The sequence below is a fragment of the Copadichromis virginalis genome, linkage group LG8, assembly GCF_057382275.1.
Source record: "Copadichromis virginalis isolate Kocher_CV1m ecotype Utaka linkage group LG8, C_Virginalis_male_GT1.1, whole genome shotgun sequence".
Taxonomy (NCBI): domain Eukaryota; kingdom Metazoa; phylum Chordata; class Actinopteri; order Cichliformes; family Cichlidae; genus Copadichromis; species Copadichromis virginalis.
The window spans coordinates 30,943,650-30,954,284 of NC_140625.1; the positions used below are offsets into that span (position 1 = coordinate 30,943,650).

The 10,635-nt window shown below is 44.5% G+C and overlaps 1 long non-coding RNA gene across 1 annotated transcript; it reads right to left on the bottom strand.

Annotated features, from left to right (window-relative positions):
• Positions 1-1,102: 1,102 nt before the first annotated feature.
• On the bottom strand, positions 1,103-3,068 carry LOC146704047 (uncharacterized). The gene is made up of 2 exons (XR_014922053.1): positions 2,558-3,068; positions 1,103-1,670 (listed from the first exon to the last, which is right to left on the bottom strand). It is a non-coding gene; the product is annotated as an uncharacterized LOC146704047 (long non-coding RNA).
• Positions 3,069-10,635: the final 7,567 nt, after the last annotated feature.

Below are 10,635 nucleotides of genomic sequence, written 5' to 3' on the forward strand. Positions count from 1 at the left end.
CTGCTTTTATGCATGTTGTCATTTAGGAATATATTTTATTGTTTATTAATAAACAGCACACAGTGGTCCCGCTGTTCATCCGTCACTGCTTTGCTTTTTCGCTGATTTTTTATTGCACAGTACAGCATTGCATTCTGCAGCCTGATTGACAAATCTCCTCCGTGTCGTGTCTCCTGCGCTTGCCAAATTTATCACGTTTGGTTTTGATAACCATCGCGTCCAATAGAAAAAACAGCACAAAAACACCCATAACTATGAGCCTCATTCGGAAATAGACACCTGCACCGTGAGGGAAAAAGGCGCACGAAAGTGGCGGGCAGATGAAGACAAACCGCGGCATAATAATACTTTTACGTTTTGCAATCTACAAAGGTTTGCACTTTGAGAATCAATTGTGAGAACTGTGACCAATGTTCATGAGTGTGGGGAAAACAGTGTATAAAGTGCGTGGCCAGGGGCTAGTTATTCTGAGAACCCCTGCAATAAATGAGGGACCACTGTCTACTCTACGATTATTATATCCAACCTGTTAACATTTAATACTGTATTGATAGAACGAACTGATTCTGCAGCAGAGCATACCCAGTCCCTGAGCTCCTGCTGCTGCACCCACAGATATGTACAGCAAGCACTGATACCTTTTTAGTCGGTGGGATTCCCTTGTGATCACCTTTACTAAATATCTACAACCAATCTGATTATATCCTGTTATTGTTTTTTTTTTTTTTTCCAATGTTGAAATTAAAATCTAGTAGCAGCCTTCTCATTTCTTTGTGTTTTGTGCTGTTTTACAGGCCCACAGAGGAGGACGGCTCCGAGGCAGATGAGGGACGGGTCCCAGGACGGTCCATCGGCGGTGGAGCTGGCCATCCTGGAGTCCCTGAAGAGGCCACACCAGTCTCCAATGGAGCATTTCCTCCTCAGCCTTGTTCCTGCTCTGGAGAGCAGCTGGTCCTTTTTATTCCTGTCTCTCTGTAAATTCTTATATTTTATATATTTATGTTTAATGTTTTTCTGTTTGAGACTTTTAATATTATTTCAAATAAATTTTTATAATGACTAATGTCTCAGTTCTACTACACAGCAAATGTTGGCACACAACTTGACACATGTAGAATTTATTTCATATTATACTAATGACAAAATATACTGATACAGTGGGATGCAGAAGTTTGGGCAACCTTGTTAATAGACATTATTTTCCTGTATAAATCGTTGGTTGTTACAATAAAAAAATGTCAGTTAAATATCATACAGGAGACACACACAGTGATATTTGAGAAGTGAAAAGAAGTTTACTGGATTTACAGAAAGTGTGCAATAATTGTTTAAACAAAATCAAGCAGGTGCATCAATTTGGGCACCACAAAAAAGAAATGAAATGAATATTTAGTGTATATCAATGTGTGTGTCTCCTATATGATATATGGGGTGCCTTTGTCTGGACGTGCTTCCCATCCAGAGCTGCACAGCACAGAGGAAAGTTCCAGCGCTCCTGGAATCCCTCTGTGATGGAGCGCCAGTCTCCAGGTGAAGGCACAGCCATGAAGTCGTCCACTAGACAGTCCCAGATGGACGTCGCTGCCTGGGGGGTGATCTGGCTCACCGTGGACACACCGACTCTGAAACTGAACGCGATGGTCCTGAAGCAGTCCGCGGTGACAAGGAACCTGGACAAAATTGTTCAAAATCAGTATTATGTGTACTGCAGTTACAAAATACATTATTCAAATTCCAAAATACTTTTGTGATGTCAGATATAAATCACAAAACATGAATCTTACATAAAACATTTTGTAATTATAAGGATAATTACAAAATGTATATTAGATAATATCTAAAACAGTTGTGTTTTGTTTTAACTTTAACATATCATAATTTGATTGGTAGCAACTTTCACAACTACAGTGTGCCAATCACTCATAATTCCTAAACATGTCAATCAGGTAGGAATGAAGTAAGACATTAATAGAAATAAAGAGTTGTGTGTTGACATGTAGCCCTTTCCTTGCTTAAATCATTAATATTTTTGAAAAATTAATCTGTGATAAGACATAGCTTATCAAGATAGAACCATGTAACTAGAGATGAACCAAACTGTTCAGTTTTATCTAACTCTGTTTTAATAAAGGCTGTGACCCCTGCTATAGAGTCTGACAGCTGCAGGGATTATATACAAATATTCAACTATCCCAGAATTAAACCAGGTCTAAATAAAAAGGAGTGAGTATCACTACAAGGTTAACTCAGTGGTCCTAATGCTACAGTTTGATATCAGCAAACACCGAGCGCATACATTGATGTGACACCACAGCCATGCTATCATTCAAACACTGATAACAGCATAAATCGAATTAAATCGGGGCTTGATGAGACCTTCTGAGTATCACTAGAAATATTATAAAGAGTCGTCTCTGTACCACAGTTTGCTTTCAGTAAACACCGACAGCATTCACTGTTAGCATAGCACATCCATGTTAGCAGTGTATAACTGGATGGATTAGCATATTAGCACAGATATCAATAAAGGACTACCGTATTAAATAGTTTTACTAACCTCAGGCAGACGGACAGGCGCTCTGCAGGTGGGATTGAGCGTCTGTAGTTGGTGTCTAGGCGGGCGATGCTGGGACCGACGAGGGAAAGCAGGTCCTCAAACTGGCCGAGTGAATGACGGTGATAGCGCTGGAATCGGCCGTCATCCAGGCGCAGCTCCTGGAGCAAGTGGTGAAACTCACCAAACTGCTCATGCCTCTGGAGGACCTGATGGACCCAGGTACGGCGAGGATGTCCTTTACGCCGCTACTCTGCTCTCCACAGTACATAGAGAAGGGAGACTCTCTCTTCAAGCGCTAGCTCGATAGCTGCCATCTTGCAAAAATACCGGTCTGGCACAACTCCCTCCCACATTCCTCCCACATTTCCGGTTCACGCGCGTCAAAATATCATATTTTGACGCGCGATGGATTTTTCTTGGACACGCGTTGAGACGCGAATGTACACGCGTCAAATTAGGGGCGTTTGGGGCGTTTTATTCGCGTCCATCGCGTTCGGTGTGAACACACCGTTAGAGTCTCAAACCAACAGGGTGCAGTTAAGCCAGGATGAAAAAGCAGAGAAACACTGCAGCTTGTGTGACAATCAGAGAAGCACAACCTCCTTCCTACCGAGCACTGACTTTCACCTTCTTGCTGCAGGCTAACGGGATAGTGGCACCTCCTCCCCCATCCTCACCCCTGCTCCCTCACAGTCACCCCTCTACTCTGACCTCCATGCTGCAAGCTAATTAGAGTTCATCCTGTTCCCATCTTCCATCTTCTTTCTGTTCCACTTTCTGCCCCTTCACCGCCGCCTCCTTTCTCCTCCAAGTGGCCCGACAAGAACTCCTCGCCACAGGCTAAAGTGGGTGCTGTCACCTCGTGTCCTTTTCCTTTGTGGCAGGCTGAGGAGTCACGGGGGCGCAACGTTTTAAAGGAAAAACACAGGAGTTTTATTTTCTCCATGGAAGTCAAACAGATATGACTTCTGCTGGACTAAGAAGTTTTTAAAGGTCCTCTATCTCAGCCGACACCACGAGATGACCCAGGGTTAGCTTGTCAATGCCAAAGCCGAGCGTACTCCTGTGGTAAAGGCTGAACACAGCTGGCAGCTTGTGCTGCTTGTTGTTCCTAAAGTCCAAGGAACTACGTGCAGACCTGATGAATCAACACCATGAAACTCGACTAAGGTTTGTAGCCGACCACACAGACAGAGAAAAATCCTTAAAAGTCAGGCCTCTGCAAAGAAGATGACCATCTAATAAATTCTGGATAGAAGAAGGTTCAAAGATCCAGCGATGACAGAAGGCGTCTGATTAAAGTCCGGGTTGCTGAGGGTCAGTCAGAGAATATTACATCTGCAGTATGTATAACTTTGACCCTGTATGAAGGCTTTTTACTCTGATGGATGGACGTTGTCCACAGTTCATGTCCATAACAAGTGTAACATCCACATAATATACTCAAATATTTTAAACTTTGAAAGTTTCTCTGCTGAAAAACTTTTAGAGCATGGAGCTCTTTGTTGAACCTGCTCACCTTTCAGCTGTGTTTGCCCCAAGAGGTGAAAACAAGCAGAGCTGCTGCAGAGAGGAAAAGAGGAGCTGAACCTCCCGTGTCTCCCGTTCACCTCTGTAATCTTTCCTTTCTCCTGAAACGACCTGCTGTGACCTCTCCCAGCTGTTCGCATCTCTCTGTGACCTCTCCTCGTGCCTCCACTCCTGAATCGACCGCTGCGATCAAAATAAACCTTCGACGCCCTCAGAACAAAGCGTGAAGCGCTATTTTGTGCCTCATGAACTCCTGAAATATGAGCTAAACACCAATCGCCTGCTCCTCTTTGCTACTTTTTTCTTCTGAGTTGTCTCTAACGACAACGCCACTTAAAGAAAATCTGCCTCCCTGCTTCTGTACAGTCAACATTAAAGTATGTGCATCATAATTACCCAAAATATCCAAAGACTACTAAATGTTTGAGGTGTGAAATAAACCGCAATGGAGCAAAATATGGGCGTGTGCGGTTGGAGGATGTGTGCGTGCGCGCGTGGGGGGGGAGCAACATTTTTCTTGTAAAACAAAGGGGGGCCCAGCAAAAAAAGTTTGGGAACCACTGGACTAAACAAAGAAACAGACTTAGTGAGGGAGGCCTGAGGGCCCGATGTCATCTATGCTCACTGCCCGGGACCGTGGAGCCTGACTGGCATTCGCCATAGAATACCAAAGTTAGCAGGTCCACGGCTGCTGCGCTGTTCAGCCTGATTGGTTTGGCGTTGGGTCAGTGATGGCGAGGCACAGAGCCGACAGCACCTGACTGCCATTAGGTGTTGGGTTGAAATCCTTGGACCTATTTCCAGGCCCTGAGGCAAAGGTATGCAGGTTCCCGGAGGATGAAGGATTTGATAACAGTGACCGGCCCCCACACTCGCCTGACCTCTGAAACATTTTGTTTCAGTCCATCCGACGCCACCCGGTTGGCTCTTAGACTGTCCAGGAGCTCAGCGACGGCCTGGTGCAGATCTGGAAGGAGATCCTGCAGGACGCCATCGGTCGTCTCATTAGGAGCGTGCCCCTAATGAGATCTCCAGGCATGGATACAAGCACGTGGGCCCCACATATACTACTGAGTACCCTTTTGAGTTGGCAAAATGGACTAACCTGAATCTGTGATCAGTTGTTGACTCATTTAAGCCAATCAGGAGCTCAGATTCTGAAGTGTTTTATTCAGCTGAGCCATGTTGTGGTTTGTTTTTGAAATCCTGGTACACTGCCGACTACAAACAATCTATTATTTTACCATCACAGCTGCATTTATTGCCCGTCGACCCTTCGTCATTTCCCTCACGCTCCCGTCTCCTCGACCTCGTCAGCAGCGACTCACCGCTCTGATCCTCCAATGGTGCTAACCAGATAAATGCCGATGTCAGCAGTGATGAATGGGGAGCCTCGCCGCCTACCCAGCATGCAGTGCTGCAGCACTGGAACGCAGCTCCATTAATTATCATTCACAGCAGAGGCCTAAAGGCAGAGATCCGTCTCCACCCGTCGCGCTCCGATGCAGTTTTGGGAGAAGACGTCTCTCTCGCTCTTTCTCTTTGTGTGGATAATTTCTACATCTCTGGAAATGTGAACGAGCTGCTGAAGAGCCGAGTGGTAAACGGAGGACATTCATGAACGCCTTTTCAAGTCCTCTCAATGGCCACATTCAGCCGTCCACATACACAGCCGCACAGCACTTTATCTGTCACACACAAACACACAGATGGATAAATTAGTGGCAGTTTTTGGTTCAGTCTTTTGCCCAAGGACACGTGGACTCAACCGTCCATGCCCTCTGCCACAGAGGCCCTCAGCGAAGTCCACGAAGACACGAATGAGCAGAGAAATAATCATAAGCAAAGCAGGACAGAAAAGACAACCTTGAAGAACAACAAAATGACCCAAAGCAAGCACAAAACAGACAAAAGCACCACAAATATAAAATTAAACACACTAAAGGATCACAAGATAACTCCAAATGTGCAAAGGACGACGAAGTATTAAAGCGCCACACAACCCTCTATTTATGTAATAATACTCAGAATGATGATCCAGAGATGTGAAATCATCAAAATCACCATGAAAACACCACAAATGAAAATAAGAAAACATATTAAAGAAGCACAAAATTATCACAGAATCGTTTCAAATGTCCAAAAACATCCATAAAGACACAGAGCTCAACATTAACTATGCAAAAAGTACCACAACAACCCACAAAGTGATCTTTGGGAGATGGAAAATAATCACAAAGAGATATTAAATGAGGAAGGACACGGTGAATAAAAACAACCTCCGAGAACAAACAGTGATCAAGCGGACATAAAAAAAGCACAAAATCACAAAAACCTGGTGTAAGACGACAAAACGAAACAAAATCAGACACAAACGATCATCAGGACACGATGCTCAGCATCACGTCGCTCCTTCGTTCTCCTTCCACTGATGAGGAGGCTCGAAATGTCACACCAGCGGTGAAGATGGCGTCTAACACACATCCATCACGATGCTCGCAGGCACAGATGTTGTTTGGTCGACTCTGATACAAACTGCAATGAATGATCATTAGGCCACTCGTGTCGCCGTGTGCTCAGAGACGCCGAATCTCAGCGGGGAAGCCTCTCAGTGTCAAAACGCCCGGGAGGAGAATCTCCCTGCACATTTGCCCGCACCATTACCCGCACAATCACCTCCAAATTAAACACAGCACGGGCGGCGCCCTTTTCCCCTTCCTGCTATCCAGACTTCTCGTGACCTCCCCGCCGCTCTGACGCTGATTAAACTCCCATTCGCTCTCGTTAATTAGTTCACGCCCTCTTTGAATCCAAACTCTGCAGCGTCGGGGTCGATCAGCGGGACTCCTCTAAGATCCACGGAAGCCAATAAACACCACGGGACGCTGGAGAGGAAGGACCGCGGTGGAGGAGCTGCCATAAATCAGAGCTACGGTCTCAAGTATGTGCAGGTATCCACGCACAACGGCAGCTGCTCCCACAAATCAGCAAACCAATCAGAGCGGGTTAGCAGCAGGCCCAAAGCAAACACGCCTCACAAAATGTTTGGCTTCATTAAGGACGCGCTATCAGAGCTCATCCTTTCCCCCGATCACGCTACTGTAATCACATTACAATTTTCAGTAATGCAGTCATGTAACGAGTCACCGGACCAAATTCACATCGCTGTCAAAATGACGTCCTCACTTCTGCTACAGAAGGTTTCCATGTCAAATGGACAGAAAGCTGCACTCAGCTGATTTCCCTTCATGCACCGCACAACACAGAGCAAACTGCATCCAGCACAAACAGCTGCAGCACAACTGCTAACACAACTGCTGCTCTTTACAAGCATCAGCACAGACAGCGAGCTAACACAATGCTAACAAGGTCACAAAAGCAGCGATGGCAGCGTTCATGCTTCACACTAAAAGATGATCACATCGTTAGGATAAGAATCTGTGCTGGTGTGTGGGACTGTAGCTTCAGGATTATATTGTACTAACTGGTAACATGTCATGTTACAGATTAATGCAAAGTAATGTAATGTTTTCAGGCAGTAACATCCCCTATTACTTTTAAGAAAAGTAATGCAAGTGTAATATATTACTTTTTTAGTAACAATCCCAGCACAAACGGACCTGAGACTGTGGTCAAATATAATTAGAATATCAAAACACATGACTGTAAAGAGACGACCATCAAAAATGATGTAAAATGACCAAAGTACCAAAATCAACAACCTCAAGATAGAGACAAGAGAAGTCCACCTTAAAAAGTGATCCCAGACTGACTGCAGTAACCTCACAGTGGTGGGAGACCACAGCATGAGTAACATCATCGCCACCGTTACGTTAAAAATAGAGACTGGGCCACCGCTCGCCTTCAGTTAGCGTTCTCAAAGTGGCTCTGGTGCTTCAGGGCTGCCACAAACAATTATTTTTGCGATTAGTCGACTAATCAGATCATCATCCATTGGACGTAAAACGTACAGCTTATTGCTCCAGCAGCATCTGCTCTTATATAACTATAGCTGAAGTGTTTCAGGTATGTGCTAATTAAAAATAAAGACAAGATGATAGTTTATGAAATTTTAATGAAATTTGCAGATTGTTTCGGTGGAGTTGCTACCCTCCTTGCTATCTAAAATATAACAGGACACCGGAGTAAATTCTCGACCATCTCACATTTGTTTAATCAGCTGTCTGCTTGACGTTTATTCAGCTGTGTAAAAATTATAACTTTAATCTCAGCCAAACCGATTTACTCAGGAACAAATAAAATACTAAAAAAAGCCAAACAATAACATTTGTAAGTTATCTAAGTGACTCATATATCATGTTTAACCTGAGTAGTGAAAGACGGCGGTGGGTTTGAAAATGATTTGCTGGGAGTCCGGTGTTCTCACGGCGCTAGTTAGCCTTGCCCCCGGCTAGCTATCGAGCTAGTGGGTAACAGACGTCTCCGAAAACGTCGGAGCGCTTTTGAAAATATGCGGTGTGTTCACACCCTGGAGGACGGGGCTGTGGCCCCCCCACACTCCCTAGCAGATCGTTACATGGAGAAACCTTTGGAATACAAGCGCGCTAATCCACACAGGTATACACACAGGTGTTCACTGCTCGTAGACCCAAATTACACCTTTCTTGGCTGCTACTTCGAAGCACATCTGTCCTGCGTGCTGCACAACAACATTGAATATTTAGTATTTACTGCTGTTTACACTTAGCTAGATTAATGCGATGGTGTTGTGTTTAGTATGTTGCTTTGTTTTGTTTTGTTTTTGTCTTTTTTTGCTTGTTTTCTATTCTTCTCTCAACAGGTGATCCAGGAGATTTTTATTTTTTTTCTCCCCCCCTTTCTCACTGTCCCTCTCCCCTTCTGTTTTTCCTTTCCTTCCTCTTTCTTTCTCCCTTTCCTATCTCTCACTCATGTCTGTCCCGTCTGTAACATCTGAAAATAAAATATAATAAATAATAAAAACAAAGATCGACCAAATGGACCAATACGGCAATGCCACGATGATCCATTTGGCAAAGTAAATCCATTGGGTATCCTTGTTGGTCTTCAGACAACAATTCTGACGGCTAAAGAACCAAATGGGACAGGCAAAAAAAAAAGAACAAAAAAAAAAAAAAAGAAAAAAAAGAAAATATGCGGTGTGTTGATAAACTGAGCAGATATTTGAAGTTTACACAGCTACATAATAATAAGAGTAATATTAAAACTAACTAGCTGCCGCCATTGTTGGAAACTGAGCTGGGCTGCGCTATGAATTCTGGGACACAGCTTCTTCTTCTTCGGGGTTTTACTTGTACATGCAGTGCTGCCATCTTCTGTTTCAGTCCGTTATTACACTCTCAAATCCTGCTACTTATTCCTGCGTCTTTTGGGATCTTACAGAGCTTCTAATTACGCGTCGACTATTAAATTAGTCGTCGACGATTTTGATAGTCGACTAATCGTGGCAGCCCTATACAACAGCAATTACATGCAGCCTGTTGGAGACAATAGCTGATTAACTGTGATAACAGGTGAACAGGTGAGCACACTTGTTAGGCATAAGATAAAAAGCATGTGTTTGTATGAATGGGTGAATGAGGCAAGTTGTATGAAGCACCTTGAGTGCTCAGGGAGAGCAGAAAAACAAATAAGAACTGGCCCATTAATGGTTTTTTGCCCGTCTGATTGCAGTCGAGACAGCAACTGTTTGGAGGCTGGTTGCCTCCCATCAGGCAAACCGTGCAATCAACCTGCATTCGAAAGTGGTCGCCCAAAGATGGAGGGTGTTGACCGACTGGAAGACTAGTTGGCTAGAAGCATCAAATGACCACAAGATTTAAAAGATTACTTTGAAAAACGGCCATAAAGCTCCATAAACAGACGCAAGGAGACAAAACAAGCCTGAAGAGGCAAAAACAACACAAAGAGACACAAAATAACTCAAAAAGAACCCGAGAGTCACAAAACACCAAAAACACAGGCTACAGAAGACAAAGGCAGCAGTGCTGTAGAAACACGGTGAGCGGTGCTCAGTGCATCATGGGAAATCCTCCAGCGCACAGCAGCATAGCTCAGGGATGTTCAGGGTCACCTGATCCAGCCTGAACTGTGAGACCAATCATATTTGTGTGCACGCCACTGATGCATGCAATCACATCTTTACTCTAAAGTGATGAAAAGAGTCCTCCACAGTCACTGCAGGCTTTATGTATTTCCTGCCAGCTGTGGACTCGAGACTTTCTGCGTTTCTATTGATTTCTCCATTTTCCAGCAGCAGCGATGTGGCTGAAATGAAAACCTGCTGACACACAGGTCTCACAAGTCAGACGCTGTTGGAGAAAACCATAAATATTAGGACCCCTCGATGGTTCCTTCAAGTTTAGGAGTGCCTCTGTCACGCCCGATGCTCTCCGCCACCTCGTGAACTTAATGGCATTTTCTTAATGAAGTGGTGCTGTGATGCTGAGGGAGGTTTCTGTGTACCCACGAGTGCCCCTCTGCCAGCAGCGTCTTTATCGCTAATCTGCTGGAAACTGTGAGAGGTGGGTGAAAGCCGAGGAGGGCAA